The sequence below is a fragment of the Salvelinus sp. IW2-2015 genome, linkage group LG11 (assembly GCF_002910315.2).
Source record: "Salvelinus sp. IW2-2015 linkage group LG11, ASM291031v2, whole genome shotgun sequence".
Classification (NCBI taxonomy): domain Eukaryota; kingdom Metazoa; phylum Chordata; class Actinopteri; order Salmoniformes; family Salmonidae; genus Salvelinus; species Salvelinus sp. IW2-2015.
This window is the reverse complement of record NC_036851.1, coordinates 37223557-37242413: the sequence shown is the minus strand read 5'-3', so window position 1 is coordinate 37242413 and position 18857 is coordinate 37223557. Positions and strand designations below refer to the sequence as shown.

Below are 18857 nucleotides of genomic sequence, written 5' to 3'. Positions count from 1 at the left end.
AGTAGTTTGGCCACGATGGAGGTCACTGTTACTGTATAGAGCAAGCTTTAAAGGTGTTTGTGGGGTTGCACGTTAGGGTAAACCGGCCATTCTGAGGCTCTGGGAGAGTTTTATATATAGTCTGCCGAGTGCGAGCTAAACTGAAATGTGACGCTTCGGTTATGGATTCGATCATGGATCTGGTGGCATGTCGGAGAAGCCCCAGAGCCATGCTTTTTTTGGAGGGGTGAATTGTGGATTTGGCTCAATGGAAAAGTTTATTTTGTGATCTTAGGACCATTGTTGTTTGTTGAAGAATCAGCTGCTATGTTTAGCTTGCTATAGCTAGCTATCTTCTTCCACCGTTTCTGAAGAAATTTGTGTAAAAAAAAATCTAGCTGGCAAAATAATAGAATAGGCGAAGTAGCTATCAGCCAGTCTGATAGTTTTTACCATGATACTCTTATACTGCCCGTGTCTAAGTGGGGAGAACAGGCCGTGGCTCAGGTGGCTGAGGTCCTTGATGATCTTCTTGGCCTTCCTGCGACACCTGGTGTTTTAGGTGTGCTGGAGGGCAGGCAGTGAGCACCCAATGATGCATTCGGCTGAGCATACCAAACTCTGTAGAGCCTTGCGGTCAGCGGTAGTGGAGTTCCCATACCAGGCCGTGATGCAGCCCGACAGTATGGTATCGATGGTGCTCCTGTAGAACACTGTAAGGGCCCTCAGGGACAGGCCGAGTTTCTTCAGCCTCCTGAGGTTGAAGAGTCTCTGCCGTGCCTTCTTCACCTCAGTGTTACCTACCTTCACCACCTGGGGGCGGCCCGTCAGGAAGTCCAGGAACCAGTTGCAAAGGGAGGAGTTCAGCTGAGCTTTGTGAAGATTTTTTGCTGAGCTTTGTGAAGATCTTAGAGGACACTATAGTATTGAAGGCCGAGTTGTAGTCGAACAGCATCCTCGCATACTGTATGCATTCCTGTAGGCCAGGTGGGTGAGGGCAGTGTGCAGTGCAATGGCGATTGCATCGTCCGTGGATATGTCAGGGCGGTAGGCGAATTGGAGAGGGTTGAGTGTGTCGGGGATGGAGGAGATGATGTGGTCTTTGACTAGCCTCTTGAAGCACTTCATGATGATGGAAGTGAATGCTACGGGTCAGTAGTCATTCAGTTCAGATAATTTCCCTTTCTTGGGCACAGGATGATGGTGGGGATAACAGCCGGAGCTAGAGAGAGAAAATGTCAGAAAACACAACAGCTAGCTGGTCTGCACATGAGGGCTCTGAAGGCGTGGCTAGAGATACCATCTGGGCCTGCAGACTTTAGTGTCCGAGGAAGGGTGCTTAAGTGTGGCAGACGGAATTCAATCTATCAATTCTCAAACATGAAAAATGTATGATGAAAATGACCATTTTCCATTGAATGACAAATATGCCATTTGACTGACTGTCAAACAGTAAATGGCTCAAAGCTTTTAGATCCAGTTTATTTGTGGGAAAGACTGAACATTCATCAGATGACAATCTTGAGTGCTTGATAGAGAGTATAAGGAGTCTTGGGATTTTGTAACAGTCCTTTGAAAAAGTAATGCTTTCCTACTCAATTCACTTCAGTGAATTGTGTGTGTGTGTGTGTGCTTTATCCAGAGTGTGATGCTTCCGCAGGCAGTTTTCTCCTCTTTATTCCACTGCTATTGCACTTCCTCTCTTCCTTTCTGTGTGCCAGAGGTCAGGGGTAATTTCCCCATGGTGTCACTTACTGCATCTCAATCCATGCTGCCAGAACCCCAGCCAGCCCTATCTGGGCCGAGTGTTCCATGCTAAACAGGACCTCAATCCCTGCTGCCAGAACCCCGTACAGCCAGTCCTGGTTTAGGGTTAGATTTAGCTGCCAGAAACATCTGGGTTAGATTTAGCTGCCAGAACCCCAGCCAGCCCTATCTGGGCTGAGTGTTCCATGCTAAACAGGACAACTTCTGGAGGAAGACCGGTCACACACACACACACACTTCCATTTCCCATCTGTTTATCATTGCAATGAGACACTGAATGAGCTCAGTCTGTAAATACTCGCACTTCACAAAGTTATCCCCCTGATCTGCTACAGCATAAAGTCAAGACTTTGAGGTGAGTGAGTTTAAAGTTAAAACCTCATACACAACTATGTCCCCTAGGTGTTTGCATTGTGAAGCTACAAGATACAAAGTCAGAAGCTGTGTAGCACATACGCACTCATCCGCACCCACCGACACACACCCACACCCACACACGAGGGCCCTTCAGAGCTTGTACATTCAAACATATGGTTTGTTTAGGCTTTATTTTATCTGGGTTCTTTGTTCCGTGTCCAATGGGGCACAACAGTGGAATGAATCGCCCACCCATTCCCTCCCTAAGCCATTATTTTTTATTAGTGACATTGTGTTGGGGAGGCTCCATCAGTCTATAGCTCAGAGGGAGGCCGGTGAGTGAGCGCACTTGATAAAATGGAGGACAAGTAAGCAGCAAGAAGTGCACAGGAAAAATTGCAGCCCCTTTTCTGAGAAAGGAAACAATAATAATCATACGTTGAAGATATCTGAAGTTCTGTTCTCAAGTGAATCTAAGAAAGACTACTAGGCTATATATATGGCTGATATCCATTGAGTGCTGTGATATGAAAATAGAAGGCTAGTGATGTTTGGCAAATCATATAGTGGACTTATGAATGGAAAATCAAAGTTTGTTAGGGGTAAGCCAAACCATATACAAATATTGGGACACGGCCATAGAGAAGAGTGACTGGTAACAATCCTAAAGGATGTCAGGTTTTATGAAGGTTTCTTTACCTTTTAACTCTTATTCCTCAAAATGTTTACACACGGACACACACACGCACGCACACACCATGTCTATTTCAAATGAAAAATACGACACACTATAGGCAGGCTTCCATTGACCCCGTCATGACCCCGTCATTGGGAGGTGTTATGGAAACGGCAGATCTAGGATAATTGTTCTAAAGATCAACAACATTTTTATCCGTTCGACAGGGGTGGATTTTTCTATCTAACTTTCCTTATTAGAATACATGATGAAGGAAATTGTGTTTTTCAAATAAATTATGATTGCCGAGTAATTTTGAAGGTGTGCGGGGCACATGATGTGATGGCCCCAGTTGCATTTTCAAACAAAACATTTTTCTTCATGAAATCCATAGCCTAATATGTAAACATAGGGTGATAGTGGGCAATTGACAGTGAGCTGTGAGCAAAATAAGCAGACTGGAAGTTGACAATGGCTTAATAGGTATAAATACATAGAATTTCTATGGTTGCAGTCCTCAAAGATGGAATTGAATCAAATCTAATGATTTACCGCCTATAGGGCGGGATGTTGCCATTTTATTCTAAATGCCTTCTGCTTGCAAAAAAAACWCTTTTTTTTATATATAAATTATGTTTATTTGCAGGGAAATTATTGTCTTGACTGTCTACAATGCCTGAATTGCTTCGCCTTGTTTTCTGGTTGGCTGGATGATTATTATTTCAGATCTACAGAAGTGCAAATTTCACCATGGCACGGACCGTGGCGATACGTTGGCACATGATAATTATTAGAATATGGCAAATATGAGTAAATTCCTGCATTTCTATCCATGCTGGCTTTCATACGCTACCAGATAAATTAAACAGCTATGTGGGAGGACATACAGCCTGTCGCCAAATTATTAATGCATAATTTACCTAAATGTGGCCCGTTTCAGGAAACTAGGCGTATGTCGCGGTCACTACTTCACATGAGAGCCATTTGAATGTAGTCTTTTTTTTAATCAAAATATTTTTTMGGCAGAAACGCCTTCTGGAACAAGTGAACTTTCGTGTGCCTTAATAACAAACTTGTATGCCATCTGTAAATATGAATACAATTGTTAAATTATGAGCCTAGTTGGTTTAGCCACAGAAAAATTGAGCAACCTTCTCGCTAGCCATGATTGGCTGAGATAATGAGTGGGCTGGATATGCCGAGAGATGAGTTCGGATTGGTCTGCCATATAGCACACTTCTGACTATTTGAGATGGTTAGTATGTGTAGGTAATCCTGTCTAACGCTGCTTTAAAAAATATATATTGCTTAGTAGAACTGCATCAGTGTTGCTCTCTACTTTCTGGAGGACCGAGTTTTGAAATCAGTGGAATTAGAGTATGATAGCTAAGGAGATATGGAGAAAAAACCTGTCTAAGGATTACTTCTTCAAACTAAGGGAAACCCTGGCATCCGTGACAGGGAGAAGCGTCCAACCATGATGTATACGGGTAAGATAGTCTAGCTAGCTACATTTTCATATATTACACGGTTCTAATTTTGACTAAATATTTGTCATTTCATTGTAGCTAGCTAGCTACATATCATAACATAAGACTCCACTATGCAAGTATCCATTTCAATAGAATGTCAATGCGACAACCGATTTCAGAGCGGGTAACGGGTAAGATAGTCTAGCTAGCTAAATTTTCAGATATTAAAGGTTTCGAATTTTGACAGAAAGTCGTTTTCATTTAAAGTTAAAGTGTACTGTTAACTAGCGACCCTTAAAGAGATGGGTCGGGCGAAAGCTTAAGAGGGTGTGAACGATGCTGAATGGGTGTAGACAAAGACGAGCTCCCCAGTTGGTACCAAAACATTCAAAGGCCATTTTCTCAAAAAGTGAGGTTACAAGTTTATCAACTTTCAAAGCAGAATTACTGTCCCATTGTTTTTCAAATACAGTGTATGATATACCATTTTGTCTCTGCTTTTATCCAATGTAAAAAACACAATTTCAAATGTTGCTACATAAGACTGAATCAAGGCAGTCAGTCACAAATAGTTAATGGAAACACTTCAACCACCTAATTTTTATTCAACACCGTAGGTGTCATTTTTTCTATTTTTAGGTGTTACATCATTATGTCCAGCTGATTTTAATCGACACAAGATTGTTAAATGGAAACACCGCAGTAGGCAATTGTTGCATCTATTTTCTATGCCACTTTAAAAATGTCGTCAAAAAAAAAACACTGGACATACTGTCATACTGGAAACATATCGACTGTCCCCTGAGTTCAAGTAATTTTTTTCTTGTCACACGTGAGCCATAAACTAAATGGCTATATAAAGTGCCTTCAGAAAGTATTCATACCCCTTGACTTATTCCACATTTTGTTGTGTTACAGCCTCGTTACAGCCTGAATGAAAAATTTACAAAATATATATTTTTCCTCTCACCCATCTACCCACAGCACCCCATAATGACAAAGTGAAAACATGTTTTTAGAAATGTTAGCAAATGTATTGAAAATTAAATATCTCATTGACATAAGTATGTACACCCCTGAGTCAACACTTTCTATACTGAGCAAAAATATAAATGCAACAATTTCAAAGAGTTACAATTCATATAAGGAAATAAATTAGGCCCTAATCTATGGATGTCACATGACTGTGAATAAAAATATGCATCTGTTGATCACAGATAGCTTGAAAAAAGGTAATGGTGTGGATCAGAAAACCAGGCAGTATCTGGTGTGACCACCATTTGCCTCATGCAAAGCGATACATTTCCTTCGCATACAGTTGACCAGGCTGTTGATTGTAGCCTGTGGAATGTTGTCCCACTCATCTTCAATGGCTGTGTGAAGTTGCTGGATATTGGTGGGAACTGGAACACACTGTCGCACATGTCGATCCAGAGCACCCAAAACATGCTCAATGGGTGACATGCCTGGTGAGTATGCAGGCCATGGAAGAAGTGGGAAATGTTCAGTTTCCAGGAATTGTGTACAAATCCTTGCGACATGGGGCTGTGCATTATCATGCTGAAACATGAGCTGATGGTGGCAGATGAATAGCGCGACAGTGGGCCTAAGGATCTCGTGACGGTATCTCTGTGCATTCAAATTGCCAGCAATAAAATATGATTGTGTTAGTTGTCTGTAGCTTATGCCTGCCCATACCCAAACCCCACCGACACCATGGGGCACTGTTCACAACATTGACATCAGCAAACCGCTCTCCCACACAACGTCATATACGTGGTCTGCGGTTGTGAGGCSAGTTGGACGTACTGCCAAATTCTCTAGAACAACATTGTAAGTGACTTATGGTAGTGAAATGAACATGACATTCTCTGGCAACAGCTCTGGTGGACATTCCTGCAGTCAGCATGCCAATTGCAACTTGAGACATCTGTGGCATTTTGTTGTGTGACAAAACTGCACATTTTAGAGTGGCCTTTTATTGTCCCTCAGCACAAGGTGCACCTGTGTAATGATCATGCTGTTTAATCAGCTTCTTGATATGCCACACCTGTCAGATGGATGGATAATCTTGGTAAATGAGAAATGCTCACTAACAGGGATGTAAACTAATTTGTCCATACAATTTGAGAGAAATACGTTTTTTGTGCATATGGAACTTTTCTGGGATTTTTTTATTTCAGCTCATGAAACATGGGACCAACACTTTACATGTTGCGTTTATATTTTTGTTCAGCGTAGAAGCACCATTGGCAATGATTACAGATTATTTCTGGGTTAGTCTGTAAGAGCTTTCCACACCTGGATTGTGCAACATTTTCCCATTATTATTTTTAGAATTCTTAAAGCTCTGTCAAATTGGTTGTTGATCATTGCTAGACAACCATTTTCAGGTCTTGCCATGTAGATTTAAGTCAAAACTGTAACTCGGCCACTCAGGAACATTCACTGTTTTCTTGGTAAGCAACTCCAGTGTAGATTTGGCCTTGTGTTTAAGGTTATTGTCCTGTTGAAAGGTGAATTCTTCTCCCAAAGTCTGATGGATAGCAGACGGAACTAGGTTTTCATCTAGGATTTTGCCTGTGCTTAGCTCCAATCTGTTTATTTTTATCCTGAAAAACTCCCCAGTCCTTAACGATGAAAAGCATACCCATAACATGATGCAGCCACCGCTACGCTTGGTGTTCAGTGGTGTTCAGTAATGTGTTGAATTGGATTTGCCCCAAACATAACACTTTGTGTTCAGGCTTCCTTCCTTTTCACTCTGTCAATTAGGTTAGTATTGTGGAGTATCTACAATGTTGTTGATCCATCGTCAGTTTTCTCATATCACAGCCATTAAACTCTAACTGTTTTAAAGTCACCATTAGCCTCATGGTGAAATCCCTCAGTGGTTTCCTTACTCTCCGGCAACTGAGTTAGGAAGGACGCCTGTATCTCTGTAGTTACTGAGTGTATTGATACACCATCCAAAGTGTAATTAATAACATCCCCATGCTCAAAGGGATATTCAATGTCTGCATTTTTATTTTTCACCCATCTACCAATAGGTACCGTTCTTTGAGATGCATTAGAAAAACTCCCTGGTCTTTGTGATTGAATCTGTGTTTGAAATGCACTGCTTGACTGAGGGACCTTACAGATAAATGTATGTGTGGGGCAGAGATGAGGTAATCATTCAAAAATCATGTTAAACACTAGTGTTACACAGAGTGAGTCCTTGCAACTTATTATGTGACTTATTAAGGAAATGTTTACTCCTGAATGCATTTAGGCTTACCATAACAAAGGGGTCTAATACAAACAATGTATACGAAATGCTTCAGGCTTCAGTTATGGGGTTTTAGACCCCATAATAGCACTGAGACTGCACTTGTGAAGGTGGTAAATTACCTTTTAATGGCGTCAGACCGAGGTTCTGCATCTGTGTTCGTGCTACTAGACCTTAGTGCTGCCTTTGATACCATCGATCACCACATTCTTTTGGAAAGATTGGAAACCCAAATTGGTCTGTCGGAAAGATATCAGTTTGTCTCTGTGAATGGTTTGTCCTCTGACAAATCAACTGTACATTTCAGTGTTCCCCAAGGTTCCGTTTTAGGACCACTAATGTTTTCACTATATATTTTACCTCTTGGGGATGTCATTCGAAAACATAATGTTAACTTTCACTGCTATGCGGATGACACACAGCTGTACATTTCAATGAAACATGGTGAAGCCCCAAAATTGCCCTCGCTAGAAGCCGCTAGAAGCCTGTGTTTCAGACATAAGGAAGTGGATGGCTGCAAACGTTCTACTTTTAAACTCGGACAAAACAGAGATGCTTGTTCTAGGTCCCAAGAAACAAAGAGATATTCTGTTGAATCTGACAATTAATCTTGATGGTTGTAAAGTCATCTCAAATAAAACTGTGAAGGACCTCGGCGTTACTCTTGACCCTGATCTCTCTTTTGACGAACATATCAAGACTGTTTCAAGGACAGCTTTTTTCCATCTAGGTAACATTGCAAAAATCAGAAATGTTCTGTCCAAAAATGATGCAGAAAAATGTATCCATGCTTTTGTTACTTCTAGGTTAGACTACTGCATTGCTCTACTTTCCGGCTARCCGGCTAAACTTCAGTTAGTGCTAAATATGGCTGCTAGAATCCTGACTAGAACCCAAAAATTTGATCATATTACTCCAGTGCTAGCCTCCCTACACTGGCTTCCTGTTAAGGCAAGGGCTGATTTCAAGGTTTTACCTACCAGGTTTTACTGGTAGGCTTGCCAGGTAGGCTTGCTCCTACCTATCTTGCAGGACCAACTCTTTCCGAGTTGGTCCTGCCGTACATACCTACACATACGCTACGGTCACAAGACGCAGGCCTCCTAATTGTCCCTAGAATTTCTAAGCAAACAGCTGGAGGCAGGGCTTTCTCCTATAGATCTCCATTTTTATGGAATGGTCTGCCTACCCATGTGAGAGACGCAGACTCGGGCTCAACCTTTAAGTCTTTATTGAAGACTCATCTCTTCAGTAGGTCCTATGATTGAGTGTAGTCTGGCCCAGGAGTGTGAAGGAGAACGGAAAGGCTCTGGAGCAACGAACCGCCCTTGCTGTCTCTGCCTGGCCGGTTCCCCTCTCTCCACTGGGATTCTCTGCCTCTAACCCTATTACAGGGGCTGAGTCACTGGCTTACTGGTGCTCTTTCATGCCGTCCCTAGGAGGGGTGCGTCACTTGAGTGGGTTGAGTCACTGACGTGATCCTCCTGTCTGGGTTGGCGCCCCCCCTTGGGTTGTGCCGTGGCGGAGATCTTTGTGGGCTATACTCTGCCTTTGTCAGGATGGTAAGTTGGTGGTTGAAGGTATCCCTCTAGTGGTGCGGGGGCTGTGCTCTGGAAAAGTGGGTGGGGTTATATCCTTCCTGTTTGGCCCTGTCCGGGGGTTTCATCGGATGGGGCCACAGTGTCTCCTGACCCCTCCAGTCTCAGCCTCCAGTATTTATGCTGCAGTAGTTTGTGTCGGGGGGCTAGGGTCAGTTTGTTATATCTGGAGTACTTCTCCTGTCTTATCCGGTGTCCTGTGTGAATTTAAGTATGCTCTCTCTAATTCTTTCTTTCTTTCTCTCTCTCAGAGGACCTGAGCCCTAGGACCATGGCTCAGGACGACCTGGCATGATGACTCCTTGCTGTCCCCAGTCCACCTGGCCGTGCTGCTGCTCCAGTTTCAACTGTTTTGCCTGCGGCTATGGAACCCTGACATGTTCACCGGACGTGCTACCTCTCCCAGACCTGCTGTTTTCAACTCTCTAGAGACCGCAGGAGCGGTAGATATACTCTTAATGATCGGCTATGAAAAGCCAACTGACATTTACCACTGAGGTGCTGACTTGCTGCACCCTCGGCAACTACTGTGATTATTATTATTTGACCATGCTGGTCATTTATGAACATTTGAACATCTTGGCCATGTTCTGTTATAATCTCCACCCGGCACAGCCAGAAGAGGACTGGCCACCCCTCATAGCCTGGTTCCTCTCTAGGTTTCTTCCTAGGTTTTGGCTTTTCTAGGGAGTTTTTCCTAGCCACCGTGCTTCTACACCTGCATTGCTTGCTGTTTGGGGTTTTAGGCTGGGTTTCTGTACAGCACTTTGAGATATCAGCTGATGTACGAAGGGCTATATAAATACATTTGATTTGATTTGATTAATACTTATTGACTCAAGACATTTAAGCTTTTCAATTTTATTAATTTGTAAACATTTCAAAAAACATAATTCCACTTTGATATTATGGGGTATTTTATGTAGGCCAGTGACCAAAAAAATCTCAATTTAATCAATTTTAAATGTAGGATGTAACATCAGAATGTGGGAAAAGTCAAGGAGTGTAAATACTTTTAGATGGCACTGTATGTGACCAGATTTATTTCTTTTTTTACTTTTTATAAAAGTACAGCCTCAGAGCGTCAAATTTGTATATCACTGTAGTTAGAGGAAACATGGGAAAGTTATGCTGCAGTTGATAAACGTGTTATCCCACTTAGGAGACAAGTAGAAGAAAATGGCATTTTTCTTCTTTGTTTACGCCCATTCAGCATCATTCACATCCTCCTAAGCATTAGCCTCACCCAGTATAAATACAGTAAAGTACACACACTAAAGTAGAGGTCYACCGATTATGATTTTTCAACGCCAATACCGATACAGATTATTGGAGGACCAAAAAAAGCCGATACCGATTAATCGGCCGATTTAAAACAATTTTTTTGTAATAATGACAACAATACTGAATGAACACTTATTTTAACTTAATATAATACATCAATAAAATCAATTTAGCCTCAAATAAATAATGAAACATGTTCAATTTGGTTTAAATAATGCAAAAACACAGAGTCATATACCTTTGACTATTGATGTTCTTATAGGCACTTTAGTATTGCCAGTGTAGCTTCCATCCCTCTCCTAGATCCTACCTGAGCTCGAACCAGGAACACAACGACAACAGCCACCCTCGAAGCAGCGTTACCCATGCAGAGCAAGGGGAATAACTACTCCAAGTCTCAGAGCGAGTGACGTTTGAAACGCTATTAGCGCGCACCCCGCTAACTAGCTAGCCATTTCACATCGGTTACTCCAGCCTAATCTCGGGAGTTGATAGGCTTGAAGCACAGCGAAGAGCTTCTGGCAAAATGCAGGAAAGTGCTGTTTGAATGAATGCTTTCGAGCATACTGATGCCTACCACTGCTCAGTCAGACTGCTCTATCAAATCATAGACTTAGTTATAACATAATAACACACAGAAATACGAGCCTTAGGTCATTAATATGGTCGATTCCGGAAACCATCATCACGAAAACAATTCTTTCAGTTCAATTCTTTTATTCTTTCAGTGAAATACGGAACCGTTCCGTATTTCATCTAATGGGTGGCATCCATAAGTCTAAATATTCCTGTTACATTGCACAACCTTCAATGTTATGTCATAATTACGTAAAATTCTGGCAAATTAGGCAACCCAAACTGTTGCATGTGCAATGAATACAAGAGAAGTGACACAATTTCACCTTGTTAATATTGCCTGCTAACCTGGATTTCTTTTAGCTAAATATGCAGGTTTAAAAATATATACTTCTGTGTATTGATTTTAAGAAAGGCATTGATGTTTATGGTTAGGTACACATTGGAGCAACGATACGCACCGCATCGATTATATGCAACGCAGGACACGCTAGATAAACTAGTAATATCATCAACCATGTGTAGTTAACTAGTGATTATGATTGATTGATTGCTTGTTTTTTTATAAGATAAGTTTAATGCTAGCTAGCAACTTACCTTGGCTTCTACTGCATTTGCGTAACAGGCAGGCTCCTCGTGGAGTGCAATGTAATCAGGTGGTTAGAGCGTTGGACTAGTTAACTGTAAGGTTGCAAGATTGAATCCCCCGAGCTGACAAGGTAAAAATCTGTCGTTCTGCCCCTGAACGAGGCAGTTAACCCACCGTTCCTAGGCCGTCATTGAAAATAAGAATGTGTTCTTAACTGACTTGACTAGTTAAATAAAGATTAAATAAAGGTGTAAAAAAATAATAATCGGCCAAATCGGTGTCCAAAAATACAGATTTCCGATTGTTATGAAAACTTGAAATCGGCCCTAATTAATCGGCCATTCCGATTAAATCGGCCGACCTTTACACTAAAGGGTAACAAAAATATGTTTTGAGCAAAAGAGTGTTTTTAGACACAACTGCGCAAAATAGTGTTTTTTGACACAACTGCAAACTGCAAGGAGTAGGGTTTGATGGGAAGTCGTGATGTCATCGGCCTTCCCCCTTGCTTGAAAACAACCATACTGTGAAATAGGAACTAGCGTCAAACACCTAGGATCCTGTAACCAGTCAAATATTTGAACAGAAATGAATAGCATAAATCCCTTTACCTTTTCTTCTCCTGCTTCCTTTCCTTCCTCCCCCTTAACTACCCACTAACCAGACAAACCTTTCATCAAAGTTAATTACACATCTGTAATTACCCTCACAACAGGTAACGGCAGCACTATCAAATGCAGCCATATGTACAACAGCTAATACATTTAGAGTTTAGTCATTTAGCACACACTCTTATCCAGAGCGACTTATAGTACTTACAGGCTTTAGTGAGTGTGCATTTTCATACCTTTTTTCATACTGGCCCCTTGTGGGAATCAAACCCACAGCCCTGGTATTGCAAGTGCCATGCTCTATCAACTGAGCCATACTGAGAACTGCTTTCAATTAGAATGGCTGCATATCATCCATCCAGTGCCCTTTAACGGTTCATTGGTCACAGAAAGATGTGAGGAGACAAAATGGTGATCGTAATTATACAAGCATTCAGAATCAGAAACCTGTAGGGAAGAAAAGCTCTATAAGAAAAGGGCTAACGCTACAAAGACAGACAAGGAAGGAAGGTTTTATGTGAGAAGCTTAATGAATACGGGCCCTGACTGCCAGAGGGAAGGCTTTATAAGAACAGTGCTAGGCTAGAAAGAAACCTAGCTGGAAAGKATTCCCAGGTCTATGAGACATGGGAGAGAAAAGCAGCACATGGAGAGCTCTCCCTTCTATTTCACTTGTATGCAAAGGATTCAAAAACAGGTAGCTGATTCAACATTGTAGACATAATGGTAGCGCAGAGTTAAGTGCTTTAGGTGCTGGAAAGTTCACTGTGTTGACATGCTGGAAGTGTCTCTCCACTTCTGACTCCTGACTCAGTGTGAATGATTAATCTGCCATCAGGGTGAGAATTTATCTGCATCGCAAAGGACAGCCACAATAGGCAATCAATGTGTGTCTCTCTCTTGCTTTCTCCGTATCGGCCAGTCTTTCTGTCACTCTCTATTTGCACTCGCTATCTCTCAAATAAGACAATTACGGTCATCCACTCAGCATGAGGCCTACATGGTTATACTCACCCTGTTGAGTTGCAGTAACCTCCTGTACTCTAGGTTCACAGCCTGCACTGACACATCCTTCTTTTTTGGGATCAGTGTATCAGTCTCAACCATAAACACCCTCAGTCTCGCCCCCTATACTCTGTGTCCATATGATCTAACCCCTACAGCCCCCTATCCTCTGTGTCCATATGATCTAACCCCTACAGCCCCCAGCCTCTGTGTCCATATTATCTCAACACCTTACAGCCCCTATTACTCGTGTCCATATGATCTAACACCTACAGGCCCCCTATTCCCTGTGTCCATATGATCTAACACCTACAGCCCCCTATCTCTGTGTCCATATGATCTAACACCTACGCCCCCTATCCTCTGTGTCCATATTGATCAACACCTACAGCCCCTATCCTCTGTGTCCATATGATCTAACACCTACAGCCCCCTATCCTCTGTGTCCATATGATCTAACACCTACAGCCCCCTATCCTCTGTGTCCATATGATCAACACCTACAGCCCCCTATCCTCTGTGGTCCATATGATCTAACCCTACAGCCCCCTATCCTCTGTGTCCATATGATCTAACACCTACAGCCCCTACCTCTGTGTCCATATGATCTAACACCTACAGCCCCCTATCCTCTGGGTCCATGAATCTAACACCTACAGCCCCCAGCCTCTGTGTCCATATGATCTAACACCTACAGCCCCCTATCCTCTGTGTCCATATGATCTAACACCTACAGCCCCCTATCCTCTGTGTCCATATGATCTAACACCTACAGCCCCCTATCCTCTGTGTCCATAGATCTAACACCTACAGCCCCCTATCCTCTGTGTCCATATGATCTAACACCTACAGCCCCCACCTCTGTGTCCATATGATCTAACACCTACAGCCCCCTATCCTCTGTGTCCATATTGATCTAACAACTACAGCCCCCTATCCTCTGTGTCCATATGATCTAACACCTACAGCCCCTATCCTCTGTGTCCATATGATCTAACCCCTACAGCCCCCAGCCTCTGTGTCCATATGATCTAACACCTACAGCCCCTATCCTCTGTGTCCATATGATCTAACACCTACAGCCCCCATCCTCTGTGTCCATATGATCTAACACCTACAGCCCCCTATCCTCTGTGTCCATATGATCTAACACCTACAGCCCCCTAATCTTCGTTCCATATGATCTAACCCCTACAAGCCCCCAGCCTCTGTGTCCATATGATCTAACACCTACAGCCCCCTATCCTCTGTGTCCATATGATCTAACACCTACAGCCCCCTATTTTCTGTGTCCATATGATCTAACACCTACAGCCCCCTATTTTCTGTGTCCATATGATCTAACCCCTACACCCCCTGTCCTCTGTGGCCAACTAATCTTACCTCCACAGGGAACTTCCTGTCGTTGATGCTGTGTTCTGACCCTGCTGATCCGTTACTCTGACCCCAATGGAACTCAATCTTCTCCGCCTTGAAGCGTCCAGGCAGTCCTGCCCCCCGTACAAAGTAGTCATCCTTCAGCAGCACGGCCACTGGGGAGAGATGGGAAAGTGAATACAAATGAGCATAGGGAATATTAGTTGAGAAACAGGCGTGACTCTCACTCACAATTAAAAGCTGATGTTTTATTTTTCGTCAATCAAAAGCATAACAATTCTGCCATCAATAGCTTTTATCAGATAGATAGATAGATAGATAGATGGAGAGGAAGATAATACAATGAAGATAAGGGTAGAAGATAAGAGTAGAGGGAAAGCACATAAGAGATAGTCAGTAAGGGGATGGATAACTTCATTAGTTATCTGGAAAGTGTCTTCCGTCAATCTGTGACTTACCTTTTCTCTGAGAATGTGCCTCTGTCCATTCTGGTTTTGTTGAGAACCGTTATGACTGAGACCAATGTAAAATGCACTTGATATATATTCGACTTGACTTAACTTGTGCATACCAGAACATCCTGTTTAATTTACTCCTAAATGAAAGTATTTGTCTACTGAAGCCTTTTGGAAGCTAGGGGACTCTGGGAGTGGGACACATAACAGCCTTCTTCTTTGCTGTCATCATTGGCCTAAAAAGTCCCTGATGACATGCTAATTCACAGATCTCTCAGTTAATACTTGGAGCGCCGAAACTCCATAACCGCTAGAATGGCCATGACGGTCATGCTGTTGATATTTCAATTGTGTAAATATTCGATAATAAACAATAAATTGCTAAATGAATGCCTTTATTATGTTAAAATAGGTCATAAGAAACCCCAGGACACCAAATGTAAATTGTAATCAGTCAGAAAATGTATTGATTGATCCAAAAGGGCATAGACTGCAAATACTAAGGTGGCTGAAGAAATTCGGCATGCCTCCCAGAGTCCTCTCCAAATACTACCACTGCACCATCGAGCGCATACTGACTGGTTGCATCACGGCCTGGTACGGAGCAACTCCGTCCACGACCTCAAGGCCCTTCAGAGGGTGTTGAAGACAGCCCAGTACATCACTAGGATCGTGTTCCCACCCATCCAGGAGATCTACTCGAAACAGTACCTGAGGAAGGCACGCAGCATAATCAAGGACCACACACACTACAGCCACGAGCTGTTCTCTCCCTTACCGTCGAGCAGATGGTATCGAGGCATGATACCAACAGGCTCAGAGACACTTTCTATTTACAAGCTATCAGACTGATGAATGCTTGAACTGCACTGCCCACCTGCTCTGGTTCTCTGCACACATGTACTCACTTATGCACACACCCACACACCTCACAACTGCTGCTACAAAACCCTTATTATACTGATCAGTTTATACATTGCCCCCATCCCCAAAACACATGTAAATATTGTACAATAAATTGAGCCTTCCTGTATTATACTTATGCAACAAAAAAAAAAATATATTCTACTGAGCCATTTACTTTATGTTCCTATTCTTGTCTTTTATTATTGTTGCATTGTCGAGATGGAATCTGCAAATAAGCATTTCGTTAGACGATGTACACAATGTTTATCCCGTACATACAGTACAACTAATACAACTTCAACTTGAACTACTAAAATAAGACAAGTGTATTTTCTGACTGTAAGACAACAGTTTCCTGCCAAGCTGGCCTGTCCAAATGACACCTAAACTACATTGGAACTATTTTCACACATAAAATAATAATAATATATGTGYACTAAAGTAGTCTGATGGGTGACAATATTATCAATTGTCAAATAGTGACAGATGACCAGCGCAGTGTGTAATGACAAAGAAGGGAAAGGAGATCAAATAGTACTTGTTCCATATCATCCTACAGAGGTCCATGCAGGCCAGACATTTGATTGCTATACCCTATCAGAAAGAGCAGATTCTAACATTTCTAATGACAACTCCACAAATGGCAGGGATGGTCTCTGTTTCAAAATATAACTTTTTCCTAGAATAACTGTGGCTCCCTGCATGTTCCTCATGTGAGTAGGTTACTGGTAACAATCAGCAATAGACATTTGGGATACATATGCTTTCTATTTTTCCATTATATTCTTACTGTAAAATATATGTGGACTGTGGTAGGTGCAGGGCCTGGTTTATCTGCTAAATTAACACCTTAATTTCATTGGCATGACACAGCCATATCCTTGGCTACTAAACACAGATAAATACAACTCAAAACATGCTATTCTGTTCTTTTGAAATACATTGTCTTGTATCATCTTTTTTATGGTCTTCCTAAACAAAATATGAATGGATTTCTTAGTGATTCAGTATATTAACACTAGAAAGACAGACAGCATCATAATGACTGGCTAACAACACATTTAAAATGTTTAATTACTCTACATTTATAAAGTCATATCCCCCTCATTCTTGACTTTTCCTAAATAAGTCTATATAACACACTGCTGTTGTTAGAATCTTAAAATCACAAACAGAACTGGAGTTGTAACCAGTTTAAGGATGGCATGTCATTTTATGAATGTTTTTCCTTGCTGACCCTTCTCCCAACAGATTGGCCTACTCCGCTCCTTCTCTCAATAGTTGAAGGTGTCGTGCCCAGTTGATAATCACCCTGATAACTGCCTCGAAACTGAACATTCTGAAATTTCCCACATATAACAACGGATTAAATCAATTAAATATAGTATGATGGGGGAGAATGGGTGAGTTGAGCAAGAGGAAGCGAACAATGCATAATTATGTAACCACCAATTGTGAATGAAGAGCAGGGCGGGCTATTCTATTGTATTCATCTATTGTAATTATAATCTCAAAACGGTGTCCACTGAATCCGTTTAAGAATCTGACTTTAATGTAACAAAATGTAGAAAAAGTCAAGGGGTCTGAATACGTTCCGAATGCACTGTATATGAGGGCCAAGGCAGCAGCAAAGATTCCACGTCAGCCGTTGCGTGAGCCAAATTGTGCACAGCCCACAGGGAGGAGAAACTGCCCTCAGAACAGAACCCATGACACCAGTCAGCTGCAAGCAAATTGTTGTGGGAAGTGATTAATTCCACAGCTAGAGGACTCCTGATATCTCCAGGAGTGCTAGCTAAGTGCTGCCTGTTTATCTCCAGGAGTGCTAGCTAAGTGCTGCCTGTTTTCCCAGTAGCCTACTTGGTGTGTGAACTGCTGACTGCTCATAATTTGCAGATAGTTGTTGACACAACCAGGATCAAGGGGCAGGGCAATTTGTGACTTGTTTTGCTAATCAGTGGCTGTATTTGGGGGGGGGGGGGGGTTCACCTCTCCTAAGCAATCAGCAATTAGTACAGGGATGTGTGCTCTCCACCTCTGCTAGACAATTAGCAATGATTTTTAGTTCTTCAGTCTCCCCTGGTTTCTCAGTGGCAGCTGTAAGTGGTGGTCGTGTTAGTGGCAGATTTGTCGCAAAACAAAGATCGTGGCCAAAACAAAGATCGTCGCCAAAACAAAGACCGTTCTGCGGAGTTGTTCTGCCGAGTTGTTCGAGGAAGGAAAGAGAGGAAGGCTCACACTACTCTCTCACTTGAGTATCTTACCTAGTTATTTTTGCTGCTTTGTCAACTACTGTATGTGTGTGTTTTCTATACCAGTTCACACCTTTCCCTATAGGCTTTACAGACACTCCCCACCCCTTGGCTGCAACCCTTCTAATTTAGTGTACCCTGCACGCACAACTCATGTGGAATTCTGGGTCTCTGGCAGCGTTTGGAACTGCCGATCTGCAGTCAAGAACGCTGAGTTCATCCCAGCCTATGCTAACCATCAGTCCCTTGACTTTTTGCCCCGGACGGAGACATGGATCACCCCAGAGAACACTGCTACTTCAGTTGCTCTTTCTTCATCTGACTATGTTGTCTCTCATAGTCCGAAAGCATCTGTTCGTCGCAGTAGTGGCACAGGTCTACTCATTTCTCCTAAGTGGAGATGTTCTCTTTTCTCCCAACTGTCCATCTCCTCATTTGAATTCCATGCTGTCACTGTCACTTGTCCACCCAAGGTTAACATTACTGTCACCTATCACCTACCAAGTGCTCTTGGAGAGTTCCTCAATGAGCTTGACACCTTGATGAGTTCATTTCCTGACGATGGCTCACCGCCCTTCGTACTTGGCGACTTCAACCTCCTGACGTTTGCCTTTGATTCACTTCTTTCCAACTCTCTTTCCCCTCCTTGCCTTTTTGACCTCACCCTTTCCCAATCCCCTCC

The 18857-nt window shown here is 42.5% G+C and overlaps 1 pseudogene; it reads right to left on the bottom strand.

Moving 5' to 3' along the window:
* The window catches only part of LOC111970319 (receptor-type tyrosine-protein phosphatase gamma-like), a 227927-nt pseudogene that overhangs the window by 85030 nt on the left and 124040 nt on the right, over positions 1-18857 (bottom strand).